We start from the raw sequence: 26,049 nt of genomic DNA on the forward strand, positions 1-26,049 counted from the left end.
AGCCTCGCGCACTGAGGGTTCCATACTCGGGTATTTTTTCCAACATTTTGCACGATAAATCAAAAACCATTATACATAAAAATAAATAAAAATCTTTTTTAGGATGTACAAGTAAAGCCCTTTCATATGATACCCCACTTGGTATAGCTATCTTACTTTAAAAATTAAAACACATTTTTTATTTTAATGATGTAACCATACATTCGGGGTTTTCAGATTTATTCCTGTACTTGTGCTATAAGACCTACCTACCTGCCAAATTTCATGATTCTAGGTCAACGGGAAGTACCCTATAGGTTCCTTTACAGACAGACAGACAGACACAAAGACAGACAGACAACAAAGTGATCCTATAAGGGTTCCGCTTTTCCTTTTGAGGTAGGGAACCCTAATAAAAATATAATATAGGTATTATGGTATACTAATTAAGTAATTTGCAGAAAGTGTATCGAGGAATCGAAAGCCTGCCTGCATAATACGTGTCTACTGAATAATTAGTTTAATTTACACAAGCGAAATACTAATTAATGTTACTATTGACTGCTAGTGCAGTGTTTCGGAAATGCAGACGTAATTTCCCAAAACGCCACTCGAACATGCAATATCGTCATATTGAAACGTACCATGATGCCAACTGAAAAGTTCTGCAGGGGATATTTGAAAGCTAAAGCTTGCACTGTTAAATTGCTCTTTTACAATACATAAACTTATCTAGCCCATATACTACCCAGAACCCAGAGTCTAAATAGCTTTTGTTTATTTACTAGATGCTGTCCGAGCCTTCGTTTGCGTGATTTTTAGGGTTCCGTACCTCAAAAGGAAAAACGGAACCCTTATAGGATCACTTTGTTGTCAGTCTGTCTGTCTGTCCGTCCGTCGTGTGCGTCAAGAAAACCTATAGGGTACTTCCCGTTGCCCTAAAATCATGAAATTTGGCAGATAGGTAGGCCTTATAGCACAAGTAAAGGAATAAATCTGAAAACCATGAATTTATGGTTATATAATTTAAAAAAAAAGTGTTTAAATCAAAGATAATTATATACCTAGTGGGGTATCATATAAAAGGGCTTTACCTGTACATTCTAAAACAGATTTTTGTTTATTTTTATGCATAAATAGTTTTTGATTTATCGTGCAAAATGTCGAAAAAAATACCCGAGGACGGAACCCTCGGTGCGCGAGTCCGACAAGCACTTGGGCGGATTTTTTACTAGATACTGTCCGAGCCTTCGTTTGCGTGAATTTTTTTAATCACTTAAGAAATCCATGATTTTTCAGTAGGTATAAAATAAGCCAATGTCCGCCTCCGGGATGCAGGCTACCTCTGTACCAAATTATGTTTAATGCGGTTGGTGGATAGATCGTGATAAAGCAGACAAACATAAATACTTTCACATTTAATTACTATTAGTATGGATTTGACTATAAACACAAGATTGTTACATTTTATAACAACCTCAATTCGTCCGATGAAGCCTAAACGATGCTATTAATCCTTCCGCAAGCTGCATTTGTTTATTGATCGAGTATAACTAAATTGCCCAGCGGAATGGGCAAAATCGTTAGATTGCTATAAAGTAAACAGCAGATTACCTATATGTACCTACGATTTGATTATTCATTTATATTATTATTGACTCGTTATATCATGCGTAGTTCCGTGAACTGTTGATATTTTCTCTGTATTATAGAAGCAGGCATTATTTTGCGGAAGTCCATGATATACAAGGATGATATAAAAGCTTAATTTGCTATAATCCGCCAAACCAACGAAATCTGTATGGTACGCAGCACCACACAAATTCCAACACCACTCGACGCGCGTTTCGCCCCGACACCGGAACATCCTCAGGAGATGTAGACCTCACAATGTCTAATTGCAAGGACAGTTTAATTTTCTATGAATATTATCTCTCTTTGGTATATATGAGACCATTGTCCTATTATTGACTGTGCATAAAGTTAATGATCCTCTCAATTATTATGGTTTTAGGATTAAACATATTTGGTTTTAACATAGTGTGTAATGAAAGACTGGCATATAGATCATCTATAAAAGCTGATTTATTATATCAGATAAAAAAAATTGCTACATAGCTCATTCTATGTACCAAATGCAGGTAGGTGTGCGTATATACAAAACACCACGTGTGCAAAAATGCGAGAGATTTTTAAAATAAATTTCCTTAGTGGAAAAACATAAAATCCGTGCAGACATACGAAAACACACAGTCTGGCTGCTAGTTGAAACAAGAAACTTATTTTTGCAGTTCTGTTGATTGCACGTAGTATTGTGTATTTGTTAGATTTAAATCCAAACATTTTCTAGTAATAAATTGCCGTGATTCCAATAACCAACTATCTCTACGTATTTGTAACCAGTAGCAACTTCAGCTGCGGGCGCGCAAAAATTAAAAAAGAAAACCAGATTCATTTTTGTTTTTTCAGAGTACCTTTTGGTTTTTGTCGATTTGGTTATTGTTTACCATTATTATATTATTTAAATTTACCTTTCTTACTAGTTTACATTCCTAGATAACAAAAGACTTGGGACCGTGGACAACTCATTTGAGGTTGTTTGAAACATTCCAAAAAAGGCCCATCGCTTCGAAACCTGTGTGTCTTAAGCTTTAGAGGAGAATATTTCTTTTCAGCTTTAACTCGACAAGAATATTGTGAAAAAAATGCATGAAGCAATTTTCCAGGAAACATTCAGAATAGTTCTATTATTTGCATAGTTTTGAATAGATTGGTTGTACAATTCCTTGGTATGTAGTTGGACTCGGAATTAATTTTCAGTTAGTTGGTTCAATGTTCACAATTCGAAATTGCTTGGAAGTTATACAGTGCTCTGAATGTATGTATTACCTTTATACGATAGGAGTTCTCAGTTATGATTGTTTGACATTTTGCTTTGAGCTTTCATCTGTTTTCTAAAATGTTAAACATAAAATGCCTGATAAAGAGTGTCTGAAATTAAAATCTCCGAGTATTAAAGAACTGATAGATGATGGGGCCCCGAAGCGTTGAAATAGTGACCACCTAACGAAAAACGCAGCATCAGGAGGTGAACAGATTATTTCAAGTGTCTCACTCGGAGCTCCTAGAAATAAGTGAAGTAACAGACCGTGTTTCAAGACACAGGTACCAGCAGTGAATTTCGGTTGTGACAACGATGGTCTGAGATAAAATGATAAAATGTTAATCATTATTATGCCCAATATTTACTGTGCCCAATATTTAGATTAAATATGATAAATCTATGGTCCAATACCAAAAGAACCTACAGAAGTAAGCTCTGGCATTTCACTTGCACGTCACTGACACTTTGTTAACTTAGAGTTTAGAAGAAGTCAATTTCTACAAGTTTTATTGCTAATTTTACGCAACTTTTAGGCAAGTTAAATAAATATGGAACACATACTCGTACCTAATCTATACTTCTATACTAATATTATAAAGAGGAAACCTTTGTCTTTTTGTATTTTTGTATGTTTGTATTGAATAGGCTCAAAAACTACTGGACCGATTTCAAAATTTCTTTTACCATTACTTAGAGGGATTCTTCCGAATCCGTATAGGCTATATTTTATCCCGGAAAATAGAAAAAATAAATGTCCACCCGTGCGAAGCCGGGGCGGGTCGCTAGTGCTAGCATACAAAGACGTTAGTTATGAAGAAACAAAGGAAAGGATTTAATAGAACATTATTATCAGCACGAACAAGATAAACAATTTTCAACAGAGGTAAAGCAGCCACTTGAAGAAACATGCTAATAATGAATCTACCTCCGGGCCTTTTGGTGAAAAGGCAATTTAAAACTGCCTTGGGGCTTTTATTACCTGCATTCATTGAAGCAATATCAGTGTCAATGTCATCAACAAATTAGTATGTCTAAACAGATCATAGTTTAATTTTATTGTGATAAGTTCAAAGTCAAAGTCAAAGCCTTTCATTCAGCTACTATACGTAATCTAAGCTGTGAGTAGGTACATTCTTTGATTGTCAATCGTTGAGTTTGACTATAAATGCGTAAATATGTATGTCTGTTGTTTTGTTGGTTTGTCCTTCAATTACGCCGCAACGAAGCAACGGTTTGACGTGATTTTTTGCAAGGATTTAGTAATGCCTTGGACAGAGTGGCTGCTACTTTTATCCCGAAAAATCAAAAATTCCTACGGATTTTATAAAAACCTAAATCCACGCGGACGAAGATTCTTAACTAGCTATCAAACTCTCTTTTGTTTCAGAAGATAACCGAACTAAACTCAGTTCTAAGAAAAATTCATAAGTTTTTGTAGGACACTAATTTTGTGGGTTTTGAAAATTTTGTGGGCTCTCTACCCCAGATCCGTCCACGTACGATTGGCTTAGCTATTATCAGATACTAGTGAAAACTAACCAATAACGATGGCTAACCGTACTCTCCAAGGCACGTAAGAAAAAGTCGTTCAATCATCCAGTTACCGAACTACAAGGGAATAGCTCAACCGTATTCCATCATTGCCCATTTAGGATTAAAGAAGTTGGTAGAGATTTATGTCTGAAAACCCAAAATGGCTCTTTATTTTAAGTTCCAATATATCTTTCTCGTCACGTACTTTTTAGTTCAATTTAGACCACTTTCGATCCAATACAATTAGCTAGATTACGTAAGTAGGTAGGTACATGAGAGTAATCAACTAAGCCAGAGGAATAGCAGTAACTTTTAATTAAATTACCAACGTTATGTGTTTTACTAAGTAAATTAAAGGAGTACCACTAAGAGTATCACGTCACCATATTATATAGACATAGTATAGTAGATACTTTATACGTAATATACCTAATAATTATACACCTACATTATATTCGGGTAGACCTTAGAATTAACAATTTTCCTATATTATTCCTATTGATCTCGATATTTGTTTTGTTAAAAAAATTATAATAGGTATAACGTTTTGTAGTTTCAGTTTTCCTTTCTACCAGAAATGAATAAATTATCGGCCTAATCATAAAAACTTTAGACGCAGTAAATTGATGCTAAACTCGAGCATTGTATAAGATAAATGGGCTTAACATCTGTTTAAACCCTGGCTCTTCCAAGTTCAATGGTTTCAACTGTACCTAAAGTTTTTGTAGTACATCGTGACATTTGTGAAATTTACATATATTTTTATTATTATATTATTTAAATATAAGGGTTACCAGACTAATTCAGAATCAAGATCAGATATTTTCATAATGCCTCGAATTGAATCTTTTCATAATCATCACAAATACGTATTACGGTCAAGGTAAATATCCTACCAAGAGTTTGTCAAGTATTTCAAATGCGAAAAGAAAATTAAAAAAGCGATGAGGAAAAACATTTTTGACATTTGTTCCTTTGTCAGCCTAATCAAGAACTCCTAATTGCTTACGGTTCATTTGTCTTAATGGAAGTGTTCGAAGCTGCGTAAAAAAAAGTCAAGATATTTTTGGTACTTGTCTGAACACTTTATCAAATCCTTTCAAGTTCCTGTCTGAATAAAAATGTGTGGGTTTTGCAGTCATTCAAATTAAATAAAATCTTTGTTGTTTTTAAGTGCTGGAACTGCTTGATGATTTATTTAAAAAGAAATAAGGATATTTCTTTACGTAATATCAAGGTTTCTTGAATATTTTCGACCTATGTTAGGATTAAAGTAACGATTCTTTTCAGCGTTTGGGATCAGAGAATCTGCGACTGCACTGATTGACTGAGTTAACTTATGATCAAAGTGAGGGTTAAAGGTTCACTTGCTGCTTTTAACTTTCAAAAAGCGATCAAATCTCTTCAACTGATACTCAAAGTATCGTAAGGGTACCAGGCATTTACTTAGTGACATTTTACTTGACAAGTGTAAATTAAAAATTTATAACACCCCCGACGATCCAAAGTATCTTTGTTTTCCAAAAAATCATTTGAATAAATAATTATGTATTTAGGCAACGTCCATCTTGACAGCTTGACATTTGTCTATTGACATAATATTATGAACCTAAAGGTTATCTAACCTTCTTTTCTACAAGAAAACTAGAAAAGAGCTGATAACTCTTAAACGGCTGAACCAATTTTTTTAGATTATAGCTAAGAACACTCTCGATCAAGCCACTTCGTTCATTCGTTTAGGCGCTACGATGCCACAGACAGATACACAGATACACAGATACACAGATACACAGATACACAGACACACAGACACACAGATACACAGATACACACGTCAAACTTATAACACCCCTCTTTTTGGGTCGGGGGTTAAAAAGAACACTTACGACGTAGATTTTGCCTATAAAAATCAGCTAAAGTTGAACAAAACTTTGGTCAGTTTTTAGAATTTGTAAGCGATCCATCTTTACGAATTTGCCGGGCATTGTACTCGTAAGTTAATTTCCAATTAATCTGAAATGAGTCTCTTTTGTATTAAATTCCGGTATCAGGATTTTTCTTTCATGTTATTCGAAGTAATACCTTAAAATGCCTTGAAAACATCTAACCGTATGTTGTGAAACCTGTGGAAGTGTAACGATTTCTCGGAGTTCCTTTGAAAGTGTAATAGAAAATACCTTTCCTATAAAAGGAAAGGTAAACTGTGGTTTTCCTAGTGTCGTCTTTACGACGAAATACCTCAGGAGGAAAATAAATATACTTGTTTAAGCATTTATATTGATAAATATTCTTGGTTGAAGGTTCAAATGAAATATTGTTTTGGCTCTGTACTAAAATAATGTACTCGTAAAATATCTCGTGAGAAGGAAAATTTCTTATGATACAATTTCTATTATATTCTAGTACATAGTAAATATGATAACATTACACTTTCAGCTGCGTTCACGATGTCCAGGCAGCGCTTCTTAAACTTGACTACTTAGCGGATTCTCGGCTTGCCCCACTATGCTAATTAAAAACCATCTTCTCATTGAAACCACCTGTGAGATGATTTCAAAGTCTATAACGGACACAGCTAGTTTTTTTTTTGTGTTTTATATAGAAATAACAGAAATAACAAAAACAACAGAAACACAAAAAGCACAGAAAATAAAATAACAGCAAGAACAAAATCATTAAATAACAGAAACAACAGAAAACTAAAGACTACTAAACTAAACTTTACTTGTATTATTAAGATTTCATATTGTTACCGGCGATAATCACGTCGCCGGTAACAATATGAAATCTTAATAATATAAGTATAATAATAATAATATTTTACCCAACCATGATACCCAACGCAGCATTTTCATATCTTATAACCGACGTGCACTGTGATCTACGCACGCACTAAGCTACGCTCTAGCCGTTTAAGGTTCTCATTATCATACTATGTGATCTCATTGCGATCTCATATCCGACCTGTCCTGTACAGGTCGCATAATCGCTTGTATGTCCCTGCCATTTTTAAAATACAAATATGTGAATTTTTGAAGACAGCAACTGCTGATTATCTTGTTGGTGTCGAGGAGACGATAAGAAAGAGAATTTTTTTTTAATTAACTATAGGCAAGCGCTTGACCACAATCACACCTGATGGAAAGTGATGATGTAGTCTAAGATGGGACGCGTTTACCTAGAAGAATTTCAGAATAAATTCAACTGACGATTCGAAAATACTTTGTAACTGTTTATTTGAATATAAAACTTTTCTTTACATTCTCTTTTAGATTACCGTGTTTCTTCTTCGTTTCTTTTTAAGAATATTAATTGTATATCCAACCATTTTCCAATTAATAGACATTAATCACACTAATATTATAAAGGCGAAAGTTTGTGTGTATGTGTGTGTGTGTGTGTTTGTTATTCCTTTACGCAAAAACTACTGGACGGATTTGGCTGAAATTCGGAATGGAGATAGATAATATCCAGGATTAGCACATAGGCTACTTTTTATCCCGGAAAATCAAAGAGTTCCCACGGGATCTATAAAAATCTAATTCCACGCGGACGAAGTCGCGGGCATCCTCTAGTTTTTCATAAATTGGACAAATAAAGAAATAATTATATCATGACATTCGGACAAAAATATACAAGAGGCAGTTTGCTTTGGTAACTGAGCGGTCGACTGTGTACCCTTTTTATTACATTCCGGGTATAAAAATGGCGGACTCTTTAGACGACAGAATTGAGGGCTCTGCTTAATTATGATGAACTCACATAGAAGCGTGGATGTTAGCGGCGAAGTTGCCTACAACATTTTAATTAAAGGCTTTTATTTATTACAGTCCGTTTTTATTTTACTTTGAGTATCCTATTCACTACATTTTAAAAGGTCTGAATTACGCTTACGCTGATGTCGGTCGTGGAATTATTATAATACCATCCGCACTGTCAGCTGTAACGTTATAGTAAGGTGCTAATACTAACTACTATTAATTCTATTCATACAGTCAGTTAGTTACCTACGATAATCTATTTTAAAAATAAAAGTCCTTTAAAAATGCAGATATCCAGCAACGAATGATGTATATACCCACAATGATAACTGTACTCGGACTATAACATTTTTAATTAACCCCCTACCAAAAAAGAGAGGTGTTATAAGTTTCTGTCTGTGGCATCGTAGCTCCTAAACTAATGAACCCATTTTAATTAATTTTTTTTTGTTTGAAAGGTGGCTTAATCGAGAGTGTTCTTAGATATAATCCAGGAAAATCGGTTCAGCCGTTTGAAAGTTATCAGCTCTTTTCTAGTTACTGTGACCTTCACTTGTCGGGAGTGTTATAAAATTTTAATTTACACTTGTGTTAATACAGTGTATCGATGGTATCGTATGAAATAAGTAAATAAAAAATGAATAAAATAAAATGAACGTCCATTGCATCGGTTTAGAGTACGACCTATATCTACAGTAAGAATATACCTATTATGTATAGCGCACCAAGAATAACACCCGTTCTTATTTTAGACACCTTCCGCGATCTTTGCTTTCATATATTTTTAACGGCATGACTCAACTGTTTCTGCCTTTTCGCAAAGTGCATCGCACTTACAGTTAAAATAGAATCGTATATATAAAGTGTCACGAGTATCAATAAGCCAACGAATAATGAAGTTGTAAAACGGATCAATTCTATCATCGCTATTTTTAACCCCCGACCCAAAAAGAGGGGTGTTATAAGTTTGACGTGTGTATCTGTGTGTCTGTGTATCTGTGTATCTGTCTGTGGCATCGTAGCGCCTAAACGAATGAACCGATTTTAATTTACTTTTTTTTGTTTAAAAGGTGGCTTGATCGAGAGTGTTCTTAGCTTTAATCCAAAAAAATTGGTTGAGCCGTTTAAAAGTTATCAGCTATTTTCTAGTTTTCTTGTAGAAAAGAAGGTTAGATAACCCTTAGGTTCATAATATTCAAGTGTCAATTGACAAATGTCAAGATGGACGTTGCCTAGATATACATAATTATTTATTTGAAAATGATTTGTCGGGGGTGTTGAAAATTTTTAATTTACACTTGTTAACGATCTCCCTTGCGCAATGGTGAGTGAAGTTATTTTATAAAGGAGGTCCTAGATTTGGTTCCCAGCCAGCGTAATTTGAGAATTTATTATTGAAGTATATTGAAAATTTCTTTAGTACCGTTGTCATTTGAAACTCTATGAAACGAAAATGACAAAAACATTCATATATAGGATTTAGCCTGCAAGAGAATAAGATAGAATACATTTTTCATCTCATTCGCTTGGAAAGCATTTCTTTGTCCTTCGAAATCTGCGTGAAAAGTGGAAATTTTAACTGCTAGCGTAGAAAGTATTTTGAAATTCGAACGTCATTAACTACACTACGTGCTATGTTCACTTATCTCTTTAAAAACCATGCATTGAATGTACGTTCAGAAGCTGATTTATTAAACCTTTCTTCCTACTATTGGGTGTATTCAGTAATGATTTCATTCCGTAAATCTCTACAACGACGAAATGCAAATTTTCTTAATTATGTCACTCTGGGTTAACATCAGCTGTCGAGTTACGAGAAATTTCCAATTCTAAGCTCATTTGATGGTATATTTCATTAACCATTAAATTAATGGCTTATAAACGCAAGGATAAAACGTTATAGTTATAACTTATAGTTTTATTAGGGTTATAAATTTGTGATATTAATATACTGAGTGCTAAAATCATTAAGGAACCCAAGGTGAACTCTGCTATTGAAATATTGTTTTTAGTATAAATTCGTAATATTAACATTATTATAAATGCGAAAGTGTGTCTGTCTGACTGACTGTCTATCAGTCTGTCAGTCTATTACGATTTTACGGTGCATCTATTCAACTAATTTTGACATTTGGCACAGATATAATACTTATCTTGCATTCAGGAGACGGTCGTAGGTAATTATTTATCCCAGGAAATCAATGTGTTCCCTTTTTAAAAACCTAAATCCATGTGGATGAAGTCGCTTACACCATCATATTGAAATTATTTATTGGATGGTTTACATGGTGTTTGCCTTTTTAACCGCCGACCCAAAAAGAGGGGTATTATAAGTTTGACGTGTGTATCTGTGTATCTGTCTGTGGCATCGTAGCTCCTAAATTAATGAACCGATTTTAATTTAGTTTTTTTTTGTTTGAAAGGTGGCTTAATCGAGGGTGTTCTTAGTTATAATCCAAGAAAATCGGTTCAGCCGTTTGAAAGTTATCAGCTCTTTTCTAATTATCACTGTAACCTTCACTTCTCGGAGGTGTTATACATTTTTAATTTACACTTGTTAGTCTGAGTGTACGCTATGTACTTATTTCAAAAACTTCCAATGTAATGATATTTCTTTAACACGTTAAATCTCTAATAGTGACAGTAAAATAAAAATACTATGTCGTACTTTTAACACTGTATAGTCTCTACAATGTAAGGCATTTAAGGACTTAATGGACAATTCCAATAAAAAGACTTTGTAGGTATTGTTACCTAAGACTTAATTTATTAAGTAAGTATTTCCTTCTATAAAATGACAAATACATACTATAAAATAATATGTTATATAAACTAAAATTCAATTATTTGTATCATTAAAGTATTAAGTTACCATTAAAATAGGAAAATGAATTTAAGCGTTTTTTTTAAAGAAAAGTTTTTTCGTAGATCACCGCCGCCATTTTCCTACGGCTTAAGAGTTGTTAAGATCACTTTAGGTCTCTCTTCTTGTTAAAAAGAAAGCCTTCAAACAAAATGTCAAGTGTCTAGACCCAGTGTTTTGAGTTTTATATGATAGGTAAATCACTCAGTCAGTTTTACCTAAGGCATAGATTTTTCATACTCGTAGATATTCAATCTTTACCAGCCGGTCAAGTCTGATCAGGGTTTCTCCCAGAAGCCGCAGGGCATAAATAACTTCGATTTCCTGTGGGTTGGTGGTAGATCTTATTAAAATTCAGTAGGCATTGTTGCGTCACGGCCTGAGAGAGCAAAATTAATAAAGAGCTAAATCTTTGTGACATTAATAAGCTTAAATTATAATGGATTTAGCGTAAAAGTATAAATTAGGTTTACTACAAAAAGATCTGTAAGCAATAAGCATTCATTTACAAGTACTTAGAGAAATATAAAATATGCCTATTATTATCCATGTAAATGGGATGTAAGATAATAACACCCAGCTCCAGACACTTCCATTTTTTGGCCTTGTGATGCCTAATATTGTATCAATTAGTTATGTGTTGTGTGTGTTGTGTAAATAATAAATTATTTGTTAATATAAATTACTTTAATAATTTTATTCCTTCATTAAGATATGCTTTTTACGCATTAAAATTACTAATTTTAAAGTAGGTACGCTTATTGTGGTTGTCTAATTTAAAATGAGACAACCAAAATAAGCGTAAAAGAACTTTAAAATAAATGATAACGTACACAGATTTCTACCTTAACGAAGTCTTTATAAAAGTACAAAGTCATTTATAAATGTCATGCCCTTTCCAATGACAATAACCTTTTTGCGCTAGAGCTTATTTTTCTGGTTTTTTGTGTGTCCCTTTTTAACCCCCGACCCAAAAAGAGGGGTGTTATAAGTTTGACCTGTGTATCTGTGTCTGTGGCATCGTAGCTCCTAAACGAATGAACCGATTTTAATTTAGTTTTTTTTTTTGTTTGAAAGCTATTCGCTATACTTAATTGAAGTAAATCGGTTCAGCCGTTTGAAAGTTATCAGCTCCTTTCTAGTTTTCTTATAGAGATTTTTGTGTCGTGGGTTTTTAAAATTTTTATTTATGATGAGAATTTGTTTAGTCTTTTTCATGTTTACTATTTTTATCCCAGAAAAAAGAAGTTTAAAAACCTGAATCTACGCGGATGAACTCGGAGGCATCGGTTAATTTTATAAAAAAGCCGTTCAAGTTTTCTATGGAAATGTATTCTTATAACGAGATCCCTAAGACTACGTTGCAAAATGCAAATTTGATACGCTGCTACTAATGGCGGCTGGGGGATGTGTATCTGAAGACTTAATTTATTCAACTAAGCGAGCATCTTAGTTTATGTAGTAAAGTTAAGGCGAACAATAGTAGTGTTCTCGTAAATAACTCAGTATCCGTGTTTTTTGGCAAGCCATGCTGCTTTTGCTACTGGCAGCATTTGCATTTTTAGTACTGACATGTTATGCATATGAGGTACCTTGCTGCGATGCATGCGATTTATCCGACTGGTCGATTACGGAATGCATCAATCTTAAAGCATCTTCAACTACATTGTTGTGATTGGGTGAGTTTATGGTATTCTTGCTGCAACAATGCATTTTAGCCAATAGTGAGAGAGTTTCGGCCAGTTAGAGTTGATTTAAATCGTATCACTGCTTAGCTGACATTTTACCGTAACTTTATTCTAAGAGGCTCACGTGACGCATATTAGCACCTTATTAAGTAATTTTTTTCATGAATTGTACTTATAATAGAAATAATAACAAAATTGTTAATTTTATATCACGCATTTGATGAAAAATAAAATGATAGAATAGAATAGATTTTTATTCAAATAAACTTTTACAAGTGCTTTTGAATCACAACAAATAAAATTTACCACTAGTTCGGAATGCCGTTCCAACCGAGAAGAACCAGCAAGAAACTCGGCGGTTGCTTTTTTCAATTGTTCAATTTACAATAATATTCCATACCTATCGTGGCTGCTTAATCATACCGGAGATGTTGCTTTCATTGGAGTAGAGAGACTTGTAGATTGCCCTTAAGTATCCAATTGCATAGATTATACTTGATGAGATGCAGGCAACGGTGGAAACAGTTCTAGCAAGCATTACACAGTTCGTCTTTACTTAGAGAACCGTAGTTCAAAGCGTGTGGATTTCATGTGGTCGCAGTCGTAAAAAAATGGAGATATTATTTCAGCTGATTCATATCAAGAAATGTGAGATAGGAAAGCAGATAAGTACCTAACGTAACATTTCATACTTTGGAATTCGAGAGAGTTCTATGGTTTATAGATTTTGCTCACTCATAAAACGAGTGCTTTTATGAGTGTACACTTACTTTTATAGCGCTCTATAATGTAGGATATTAAACTATACAGAGTATCTAGAAGTCTTTATCTTGTAATGGCCGTAACAGTCCAGTCGTCATCTTATCCTACCTACCATACTACCTCTTAAACTTAGAGGCACAGAAAAGTACCTCTTCTTTCGTTACAATAAGATATTTGGAGTGAAAACCTATTAGGTAGACAATTATTATCATCATAATAAACCCACCATCGGCTCACTATAAAGCACGGGCCTCAACTCAGAATGAGAAAGGCTAGGTATAAATAATCTGACCAAGTGCGGATTGGCAGGCTTTACACACCTTTGAGAAGTGTGCTGAGGAAACCTCACGATGAATTTCTTCACAGTAAAAGCTAGTCATGAATAATTATTATTACTTAAAATGCACATAACTCCAAAAAGTCAGAGGTGCATACCTGACCTCCAATTAGGCGGGGGATGTCATATCCACTAGGCTATCACAGTTTATATGTAATTATTAATTTTATTAGGTAGATAGATGATATAAAATAGTTAATTACAGAATCAATAGATAATAAGCTATGCAAACCCGTGGTGTGTGGCCGTGGGACCCTTTAAGAAACTTATGTCCATGTGGACCTCCTTTGGTTGCAAAGGTGACTAAAAACTCATACAATGTAATTCAAAAACGTAAGCTTTTGGTGAAGAAACGTACAAATTACCTATTGCTAGTTTGTTGCCCTTAGACTATTGTAAGGCTACGAATACTTTAAAATCCTTTTTAAATACACCGTTAATACGTTAAAAAGCAAAGCTTTCAAAAGAACCTTGTTGTCAAAGTTTCTAGAATAAAGGCTTTAGACGTCAGACGTCAGCTTGATAATAATGGATCTTTTGTAGACATTCATTTAACTTTATACAAAGTTTCAGATAAAGATTAACCCTCTGAGTGTTCATTGAATCTTATATTATAATTGACTAGCTGATGCCCGCGACTTCGTTCGCGTGGATGTAGTTTTTTAAAAATCCCGTGGGAACTCTTTGATTTTCCGGGATAAAAAGTAGCCTATGTGCTAATTCAGAGTATAATCTATCTCCATTTTAAATTTCAGCCCAATCCGTCCAGTAGTTTTAGCGTGAAGGAGTAACAAACATACACACACACACACACACACACACACATACAAACTTTCGCCTTTATAATATTAGTGTGATTTTTCAACTAATCATGTTCAATCCCCATCGTTTAGATTAGTATTGTTAGTTTCGTTTCCATTAAAAATTTTGCGGCAGATCAATAAACGTAGCTATTAGAAGGGATTCGGATAGTAAAAAACCTATTTTTTTTACTAATTTTGATTTAGCTAAATGAACAAACGCTTAAAAATTACAATGTAATTCCAATTATCATTGAATTCAAATAAAGTGTAGTTTCATTAAAAAAATTGTAAGTACATAGACATTAATTATTATAATCATCATATCGCGTGTCCGGCCTCGACATAGTTTACGTTCAAGCATCGGCCATATTTGACGATGCGATGAGGGGGAATATTGATTTATTGTCTTTATGAAAATCTTTCGGGAAGCACAGTCTTAGGAACGTAAACTCGTTGTTTTTAACCCCCGACCCAAAAAGAGGGGTGTTATAAGTTTGACGTGTGTATCTGTGTATCTGTCTGTGGCATCGTAACTCCTTAACCAATGAACCGATTTTTATAATTTTTTTTGTTTGAAAGGTGGCTTGATCGAGAGTGTGCTTAGCTATAATCGAAGAAAATCGGTTCAGCCGTTAGAAAGTTATCAGCTCTTTTCTAGTTTTCTTATATTAGAGGTTTTTGTGTCGGGTTTTTTTAAATGAGTTATACTCAATTAAATGACAATCAATCCGTTAGAGAACCAAAGTGATCGACATAGATTAATGAATTAGCAAGCTAAAGGTGCAGAGGGCAAGCCATAACTATCAAAGAACCGCTGGCCGCTGAATCAGCCGTGTTCTGGAGTGGCGTATGTACCTGTAAACGTGGCGTGAGATGACCGCCAGTTCACTGAACTGTTAACCTTAAGAAGGATAGATGAGAAAGGTGGATGCGGAGAATGTGTGATAGCGCTCTCTGGAAGCCCTATGGTTCTAAACGGGCTGATAAATTGAATCAATTATCATGATCAAGCCATCGCCGGCCCACTACTGGGCACGGGCCATTCCTCTCAGAATAAAAAGGGTTTAGGCCATAGTCCGCACTGCCCCAGTGCGGATTGGCAGACTTCACACACCTTTGAAAACATTATAGGGAACTCAAAGCATGCAGGCTTTTCTTCATCGTTAAAGCAAGTGATATTTTATTGTGTGAAACGCACATACTCCAAAAAGTTAGTGGTGCGTGTCCGGAATCGAACCCCAGACCTCCTGAATGGGAAGCTGACTCGGTTTTAACCACTAGGCTAAATCACCATAAGAAAGTATTGAAATAATAAAAAATTAAGTCAAAATGCACGCAATTTTTACTAACAGAATTTCACTACATTTGTCATCTACTTATGTAAAAATTACTAGAAATTAAATTACTTTCAAAGAAATTACTACCTATAAAATAATTATCCACAAACTAAACAGTTTACAAACACGCGTGAAATCGTGCAAAGCTCTGCCCGTTGTTACGGAGAAAATGGAAAAAGTTTTGAATGGGGGCTTATTCGAGAAAATCAAATGGTAAATAAACGAAAACTTTAGTCCTTGTGGTCCTTAGTCGGTAATATAAGCTCATAGATCTAAGCTTTGCTTTCTTTATTATTTGGAAGATGTAGGTATTTTTAAACTAATTTCAAAGAAAAAGGTGCTCTCGATTTAAAGTGTAGGTATTATTTTGGCTTCTTGTTTGGAGGTTGATTTTACTCTTTAATTAATTAATTATTCTCTCATTTATTTATTTTTCTCATTTTACCCTATTTTAAAAAAATGTTCACATAACTAAAATAACAGAAATAACAAAAAAATTAAATAACAGAAACAACAAACAATAAAATAACAAAAACAACAGAAAAAATAACAGAAACAACAAAATAAATAAATAACAGAAACAAAAGAGAAATAAAATGACAGAAACAACAGAAAACTAAAGTAACGGAAGAAAAAAAACATTGAATAAAAATATGGTAAAATGGGTCCCACTAGCAACGGGGTAGTAATAACTAATTAATTATTATTATTATTCGATTGCAATTTATTACTTTTACAATTAATAAAAAGTAGAGTTTCAACCACATAGAAAATAATATACTATAATACATTGAATACGATTATTTTTTATCTAAAAAATTAATCTACTGATTAGCAAGAAACAGTTAAAAATTATTTTGCTATAATCCGCCAACAGATGCGGCGGATGAACTGTTGGCGGATTATAGCAAAATAATTTTTAACTGTTTCTTGCTAAACATGAACTTCCGCAAAGTAACGCCTGATTCTATCCAATAATCTACTGATGTTTATAAAGTGCATTCGACGCAAAACCTTATTTTCTCTGTGTGAGAATATGTAAATAATGTTGGAATAGTTTTAATGGGTACTCTTTTTAAACCTACTCTACGCCTTAAGGTTCAACTAAAGTTAATTTACTATCTCTATGCAAGTAATAACCTTGTCTGCTTTGTTTTTCAAACTTTAAACGAGTTATCGTTCTAACGCTCTCAATAATCTATATTAAGAAAATTAATCAGCGTGTTATTGAAAGTTCTTTAGAATTTTCTATTCCCAACGAAAGAAATACCTACTTAAAACAATTTTGTACTGCAAAGTAAATAGAGACTTTGCCTATTGCCTATTTGAGATATTGCAGTTTATCGAGTACGAAAAATTCATAATTAGTAGTGTACTATTGAGATAAATCTTATTTTACTGTTCACTTTCGTGTATTAATGTGACGATGAGCTGTGTCTTACCACCAGTCTATCACATATGCCTTTAGCTTTAGGAAACTTACTGTTGATGAGTTGGATTGGAAAAAAAAAATGTATATGAAAGAAATTTACCGTTTTCGGGAAAATAAATAAATAAAATTTAGTAAAATCCATAAATTATATTCAGAAAAAAATACATAATATTATGTGAGTAGGTACTTATAAAAATTTCATTTATTCCCATTTTTAGATAAGTTATCTACTTAATAATTATATTAAGTAGTTATTTTTTATTTATTTCTACTTACCATTATCTAAAAAAAAATGTATTATAGGTATTTTATTATTTCGATCTTTCACTAGATTTAATAAAATTGCAATAAAAATAAAAAAAAACACCAATGTGTTTCGTATTTTCGCGATTAAAGTGCGACGTCACGAAAGAATACCATTAAGCGTGGTCATTCACCGCAAATATAGAGGTAACAATTAACTTTATTGCTATTCCCATAATTATTAAACCATAATTATTACTAAGACTTCGCTGTCCGTCCCTCCGTCCGTCTGTATGTCAGCGAGCTGTATCTCGTGAACTATAATAGCTAGAGATCTGAAATTTTCGCGAAATATGTTTCTATTGCCACTATAACAACAACACATGATACTAAAAATTTCAAAATTGTCACCATGAAAATTTAAAAAATAAATAAAAAGAGTTATTTCTTGTACGGAACCTTTCCTGTGCGAGTCCGACTTCACTTGACCGATTTTTAACCCCCGACCCAAAAAGAGGGGTGTTATAAGTTTGACGTGTGTATCTGTGTATCTGTGTATCTGTCTGTGGCATCGTAGCGCCTAAACGAATGAACCGATTTTAATTTACTTTTTTTTTTGTTTGAAAGGTGGCTTGATCGAGAGTATTCTTAGCTATAATCCAAAAAAATTGGTTCAGCCGTTTAAAAGTTATCAGCTATTTTCTAGTTTTCTTGTAGAAAAGAAGGTTAGATAACCCTTAGGTTCATAATATTCAATTGTCAATTGACAAATGTCAAGCTGTCAAGATGGACGTTGCCTAGATATACATAATCATTTATTTGAAAATGATTTGTCGGGGGTGTTGAAAATTTTTAATTTCCACTTGTCATTTGAAGTGATTAGGTGCGTTGGGCGATTTTGGCATAACTTCAAGCTCACGTCACCGACATGCTACTGTTGATTATGGTTCGGAGTGCTGGTAGTGTAAATACTAAACTAATGTTAATGGTTTCAATTGAAAATTAAAACTTTCATTTTGAGGTTGAGGGCACAATTAATTTTATAATCCAGAAAAACCACTGTGATTATTTCCGAACACTGTTATTAACATTGAATTTTTAACCGACTTCAAAAAAGGAGGAGGTTCTCAGTATCTACTTGTTGACGTTTCAGGGGGCACGGCAGTGCCCCCGCCAAGACGAGTATATTTATTTAGGCATACTTAGTTACACAGAACAACTAATTTCTCGTATCTTTCGCGGTACTAGACACTTATTCCGGGATAATACGGTACCCTTATCGAACCATATATAGTGAGTCGTAACCTTAATAAGTATATCCGTATTAACAAGCTTTTCATATCGGTGGCATGCATGTGGCATGTTACTAGAACCTTCTCGAACCCGTGGTTTGTTGAAATACAAAAGTCAGAAGGATTGTTCCGCGGTTGTTAGTTAAAATCACTCGAATTTTGATACTTTGGCTCTTATCAACCCTTTCACTTTGACAAAGGCTTGGAAACTTTGTGTGGCGATGGGGGAACTACAAGTAGTATACCTACCTCTTCTGCCAGTCTGATACACCCTCGAGTTTTATTTAAGTAGGTGATATCATCCCTTACATTCATGACAATCTCATTGTAATACTTTTAGACAGTTTTGATTCCACAAAAGATATTTCTGCTGCTTTCTAAATCAAATTATGGGTAGTGAAGTAGTAGAAAGACTTTTTTTGTTAGGTTAAGAATTTTGTTGAATTGTTGTATTTAATTAGATTATAATAGGGCTGACATGTACTTTTAAATGTATCAAAGCCCTTAAATAAATAAAGAAAAAAAAAGATATTTCAGGAGGGTTTTATTTGCCCTTGAGCTGACCCTAGATACAGTTGTCTTGAAAATTCAAAAGCCCTCCTACTTGACAGGCTTTAGAGATTAAGTCAGCGGCTCTTCATTCATACGCTATCTGTTCATCTTGAGTAAGTGGGTCGATTATGTAGGGATTATAATGTAATACTTAGGGCTTGGCTTATTTAAAAACGTCTAGACCTTTCCAAGGTTAGAATGAAATAGAGAGTTGATGAAACAAAAATTACAGCACATTATAATTCAAATAAATTTATTGAAACTATTAAGCTAAGGTATTTTTGATTAGCAATTAGTCAATTCCGTATTAATTAATATGGATTAAATAAATTGTAATAATAATTTAGAATGTTGTACATAAAATCGTCTCGAGGATCAAGTCTAGAGTCTGCATATTATGTACCTATCGACCAAGTTAGATAATACCGATAGATTAAGAAACCGGCCAAGTGCGAGTCGGGCTTGCTTATGATGGATTCCGCACCATTGTATATAAGAAATAACAAACCAGTACCTATACTAAAAATTTGCAAGTTAATGACGGACAGATTCATTTTGATATGATTTAGTGAATTAATTATTTCGGGAAAACATAATTTTTTTTTTGTGATGCAACCACAAATTCACGGTTTTTGGATTTTTCCTTTACTTGTGCTATATAAGACATTGTTATGCCTTCCATGGTCAACGGGTAGTAGTAGCCATATATTTTTCTTGAGACAAAACAGACAGACAAAGAAGGGATCCTTTTTTTGAAATATGGAACTCTAAAAACTAATAATATTAATCTTGAATTGAAAGGTTGGCTATTTTTAAAATTTATAATATTACAGTGAAACCTCTCTGTGGGCTGTTCTTGGAATTGTAATAGTTAGTTCTTACTACAAATATCTGTAAAAGGAATGGGAAAAATAAAGGTCTAAAAATATTTGAGTTAGCAGAACTGTGGAATCCCCCTGGGTTTTATGCCTCAGATTCTGTTACTTGGCTTTAACTAATTAAAACAGATATTGTTCGTATCCCGTGACGTTGAAACTTTTAATAGGTATAATATTTTGTCTTTCACCGATCTAGGGGATTAAATAGCGCTGAATTTGAATAGCCGTCAATTTATTAACTTTCACAAAACGTAGGCAAGTAATAATATGATATTCCTTTTGAATTCAAAATATTGAAACTAATATAAATAATATTGACAACTTTAAATTAAAAATTTATAACACCCCCGACATGTGAAGGTTACAGTAACTAGAAAAGAGCTGATAACTTTCAAAGGGTTGAACCGATTTTTTTAGATTATAGCTAAGAATACTGTCGATCAATAAGCCACCTTTCAAACAAAACACTAAATTAAAATCGGTTCATTAGTTTAGGAGCTACGATGCTACAGACAGATACACACGTCAAACTTATAACACCCCTCTTTTTGGGTCGGGGGTTAAAAACATCGAGTATTGGCATACACGGCAGCGGTAATGTGAATCCAGATTATGAAACACGTTACAAACTTACGTTCCATTCTAACATGTCTATATAACATATTGTTATGTAACAAGCATTTATATTAATAGAATAGCTGTCTGACGCACCGTAGAGAATTTTATTTACTTATCACTTTGCTTTGTTAACAGTAGAAGGAGAGAAGGTATATTTTGAAATACAATAATTAGTTGTGTGAACACAAACCTTTAAACTAATATCTTAAGAATGATTAAGGCTTACTGTTGTTCACCGCTGCCCTAAACTTTCAGTTTAGAGTTTAAAAATAGTTATAGTATGTTATGCGAAGCTAAAATACTTACATTAACAAATAAAATATGTTATATTTACTAACATTATTAATAACATGTACTCTGGCCATCTAATTTTTTTATTCCGGTTGAGATTACAGTCAAGGGCTCACTTGTAGGTCTTGACTGTAGTCTCAACTGGTGGTAAGTGATGATGCAGTCTAGAAGATGGAAGCGAGATAAGGTGGAAGGTTGAAATACAGATCTAAGCACTGGTCGTTGTATAACTATATTTTGTGAATATTGGGAAGTTTTGAAACGGATGTAGCGAGCATAGTGTTATTTCAAAGTTATTGTTGACTTAGGACGAACTTTGAAAAGTCCGCACTGCTGAGTCATCTTAGATTGTAGATAGCTTGATCTTTACACTTGTTGAAATTTAACTGAGTTCAATAGCTTAGTTATAAAAAAATGTAATGTGTAAGATTACGATACAGCGTAGCTGACTACGACGCGACGCCTACGCACTAAAGTATCGTAGGCGACTACAAATTGATCAACACTTAGTACCCAATACCTAACATTTCACCAGTGTCGATAATGGATTTTATTTTCTCAATGCCTATATTTATAACTACGTGATGCCCGTGACTTCGTCCGCGTGGATCTAGGTTATTCATAATCACGTGGAAACTAACTATGTGCGCGGGATGCAATCTGTACTAAATTTCGTCAAAATCGGATAAAAGCATGAGCAGACAGACAGACAGACATACCCACTTTCGGTAGGTAAATATGGATATGGAATTTACATTTTGATAAGACGGAAATAAAACCTCCTACTTACATTTTATAACAATATGTCTTTAGCGCACCCAAATTGAATTTCACCCTCGAAGTGATTTATCAACGTTCCTAATCTGAGATTGTACCTATTCGAATCTTTCTTCTGATGTGTACGATTTAAACGAGACCTTTTTCAAGTGGCATTTAGCAAATTTAGGTTTTTTTTTGTAAAAAGCCATAATGTCTTGTTGATGCTTGATATTTCAAATAACCTATCAGGTACGGACCCCAAGGTAGTACTTTCACGGAATTAGGCACTATAGGCGCATTATTGGGAAAAACTAGATCTCATCATCATTGCTTTCCACTCGTTATTCAAAGCAGTGAGATTTTTTACATTTATTACTCAGGAAAAACTAATAATACACAAATGTAGGGGTGTTTAACACTCTCTGTCTATTCCGAAAAAGCAGCATTGATCTTCAAGTTTCGTAAGCTGAAAAGAAGTTGCATATATATCTATCTTTAGGTTTTGAATTCGCTATACAACACACTGACATAATAATAAAATTACAAGTGTAAATTAAAAATTTATAACACCCCCGACAAGTGAAGGTTACAGTAACTAGAAAAGAGCTGATAACTTTCAAACGGCTGAACCGATTTTCTTGGATTATAGCTAAGAACACTCTCGATCAAGCCACCTTTCAAACAAAAAAAAAACTAAATTAAAATCGGTTCACTCGTTTAGGCGCTACGATGCCACAGACAGATACAGATACACAGATACATACGTCAAACTTATAACACCCCTCTTTTTGGGTCGGCGGTTAAAAAAGGCTACACAGAACACCTAGCAGCGACTAAATAAAAGAAGAAATAAAAACGTACCTCCGTTGAAACGAATGGATCAGACCTAATGTGTTTCTTTTCGCTCCTTTACTGAGTGTAATGTTCAAATTATATTAGGGTACGGCCGGAGCTAAGTTACTTACTCGTACTATTGTACTGTGACAAGCTTGAAATATTCCACTTGAATGTGAAACAAATTGCACCTAAATTGTTAGTGAACTTAATGGTCCAATTTTGTTTAGGTGGTATTCATTCAATTAATAAACAGGTCTACGCGAATATTATAAATATAGTCCAAGTTTATAAGTATGGATGTTGGGGGTAAGATCTGATTCTTAAAAATACGGAGAATTTTTAAGAATCCGATCTAAGTTACGATCGGATTCTAAAAACTCTTTCACTGATAGGTAGGTACATAGCTACATTATCCGCAAATGCTATATATAGGCTTTATAATGCCAGATGGACGAAATCAAGTGATAAAGCAAGTGTATTCTATTTAAGAAAACACAAATAAATATCTTGATTATACTATACCTACTGAATATTTCTTTTGCGATGCAATATGCCATCTGTTCATAATCGCACAACTGAAATTATTTTTTTTCATAAAAGTATTCAGTTCTGACTTCTGGGTTGGAATATTTTTCAGAAAATACGTCTTAGTTAGTAATAAGTTTATGTTTTTCTGTGTTACGTTTTAAAAATAAGCTTTCGTCTACGACCTCGTGCATGGTAATTTTGGGTTTTCGGAAACTTTTATCGGAGTAGAAGTAAAATAGATCGCTTCCTACAATATTCTTTACCTGCCTGTAAAGTTACGTTAAAATTAAATTAACCATTTTGAAGATTAACCGAGACAAACAGGCAGACAGACAGAAAAACTAAAAAAATGGGCGTTTGGTTTTGATAATGTGCGAAAATTAAATAAGGCACTGTAAAATCAGAAACACAGAGAGACACGTGTAATTAATACAATTTTATTCAAGTATAAATGTACTTTCACTTAAATTTCTACCGTTCTAGAATAAACAACTTTTCTTTCCTTTCCTTCCATTCCATACATTAAATATGAATAGAGAGCCAAGTTTTCTAAACCAAAACATACGGCATATAAAGGTTTATAAAAATATACGTTGCATGTTAAATCATTCTGCATCGCATTATATACACACAGTTATTCTGTATTCAGAGCAAGTACTTCAAAATGAACGCTTGAAAGAAGAAAAACTGAAAAAAAAACAAGTGTGTGTCAGAAAACGTTAGAGTTCCGTATCATGCTAGTAACAAAAAAATTTGGAGGTCATTATTTTTCGAATTGTATTTTAAAATACCTAGTTAATTAATATGATTTGAAAAGAGTTACGTACTTAGTTAACGTGTTATCACTTGATGGGATAAACAAAAAAAAACATTTTTTTTATGTTAAGCTGCTAAGTTTTAAACTTCAACTTTACATCTCTTATAGTTAACAAGCTTTTATGTCTGCGACTTCGTCCGCGCAGACTACATAAATTTCGAACCCCTATTTTACCCCCTCAGGGGTCGAATTTTCAAAAATCATAGCGGACGTCTACGTTAGTTATCTGGATACAAAATATCAGCCCGATCCGTCCTGTAGATTGAGCTGTGTGTTGATGGGTCAGTCAGCCAGTCACCTATTCTTTTCAGACATATGGACAGAAGGATAGACAGACAGACGGACAGGACGAAATTACAAGGGTTCCTTGTTTTACTACGGAACTCTAAAACACTTACCTGCTTTCGAGTATACCTAATATGGACTTAAGAAACGTTCTCTTTCCGTACCTTTCCCGAGTGTAATTTAGAACGTAAGGGTAGTGCTGTGAATGTGACTCGAGAGCTGACTCGCTATTGTTCTATTAAGTTCTAGAAGTGGGTCACTTGAGCGCACCAATTTTTGCGCGCTCGGTTTGAAAAGGTTATCGTGTCAGACCTTTTATTTTGTAGCTTTCTTGTTATTTTACTAAAAGTGAGGGAATATTCTGTTACATGAATATAGGTAGATAAATTCTGTGGTGAATTAGAATATTACAATATTGTGATGATGAAATGGATAAGCACTTTATCAATTGTTTTTTTTAAGTTTTTAATTTAATATTTTTTAGTTTTAATTTAGATTTAAGTTTATTTTATAGAACTGTCAATTATAATTATACTTAATTCTATATTATGATAAAAAAAAACTCAATATAAAATTATCAGTGTCATGATCCTTCGCCGTCCCACTACTGAAAACTGGTCTCCTCTCGGAATGAGAAAGTTTTAGGCCAAAGCCTATGCAAACATATTATACTATGGCTTATGCAAGTTGTAACCAGAATGTTAACCAAAACTTAGCTTATTATACTACCTTAACACAATACAATGCCAATAACCATTTCCCTTATCTCGTAGTTTTAGTGATTTTGTAGTTTTCAAACCCGCATTGTATAGCGTGCTAAACTCGGGTTAATGCACATACCACCTACGACGCGGCAGTGACCTATAACGTTCGTTGACCTTAGCGTCAGTCAGATGTTTTAAAAATACAGGATTTTAAAAAAAACGTTTATCACCTGTCTTCGTATATGTTAGCGTTCCGGTAAAACCCTGTATTTTAAGTGGTATTATTTAAATTATAACTTATGAACAGAAATAAATTATTAATTCATATATTATTTTCTCTTTTAAACGACTGCTGAAATAGATCCAAAGCGTTGTCCCCTTGCGATTTTTAAAAACCTAGACCCATGCAGATGAAGTCCCGGGCATCATCTTGTAAACAGTATGTGCGAAACTATTATTATTGCTTATTGCAGCATTATGACCACTGAGTTTTGTGTAAGGTCATAAATTTTTGCTATCCTTCTGAGAGTTCTCGTCGGATACCTTTAAACAATCCCCCTAGATTACGGTCACGACACAGTAATCCACAGTTTTATCCCAGTGGGCAAAGCGAATAATATATACGACTTATTTGTGACACTCACATTTTCGCACCGTTTATTATATATTATCATGTAACTAAAGAAATTTAGTTTCCCGTAAAGTTAGGTAATAGGTACTTGATAACTACTAATAGATAATATGAAAAGGAAACTTAATTTGCTTAGATCCGCGGGTAATGGTTCAAGTATTTTGATTCTTAATAAGCCCATAATTCATCAATCGAGTAACATTAAAAGAAACAACTAAGGTTATAATTATTCTAA

The 26,049-nt window shown here is 33.7% G+C and overlaps 1 protein-coding gene across 7 annotated transcripts in view; it reads left to right on the top strand.

The window, feature by feature from the left end:
* Positions 1–26,049, top strand: part of LOC123874584 (small conductance calcium-activated potassium channel protein) — a 283,228-nt gene that overhangs the window by 76,424 nt on the left and 180,755 nt on the right. The window lies entirely within an intron of this gene.

This window comes from Maniola jurtina, chromosome 18 (assembly GCF_905333055.1).
Source record: "Maniola jurtina chromosome 18, ilManJurt1.1, whole genome shotgun sequence".
Classification (NCBI taxonomy): Eukaryota; Metazoa; Arthropoda; class Insecta; order Lepidoptera; family Nymphalidae; genus Maniola; species Maniola jurtina.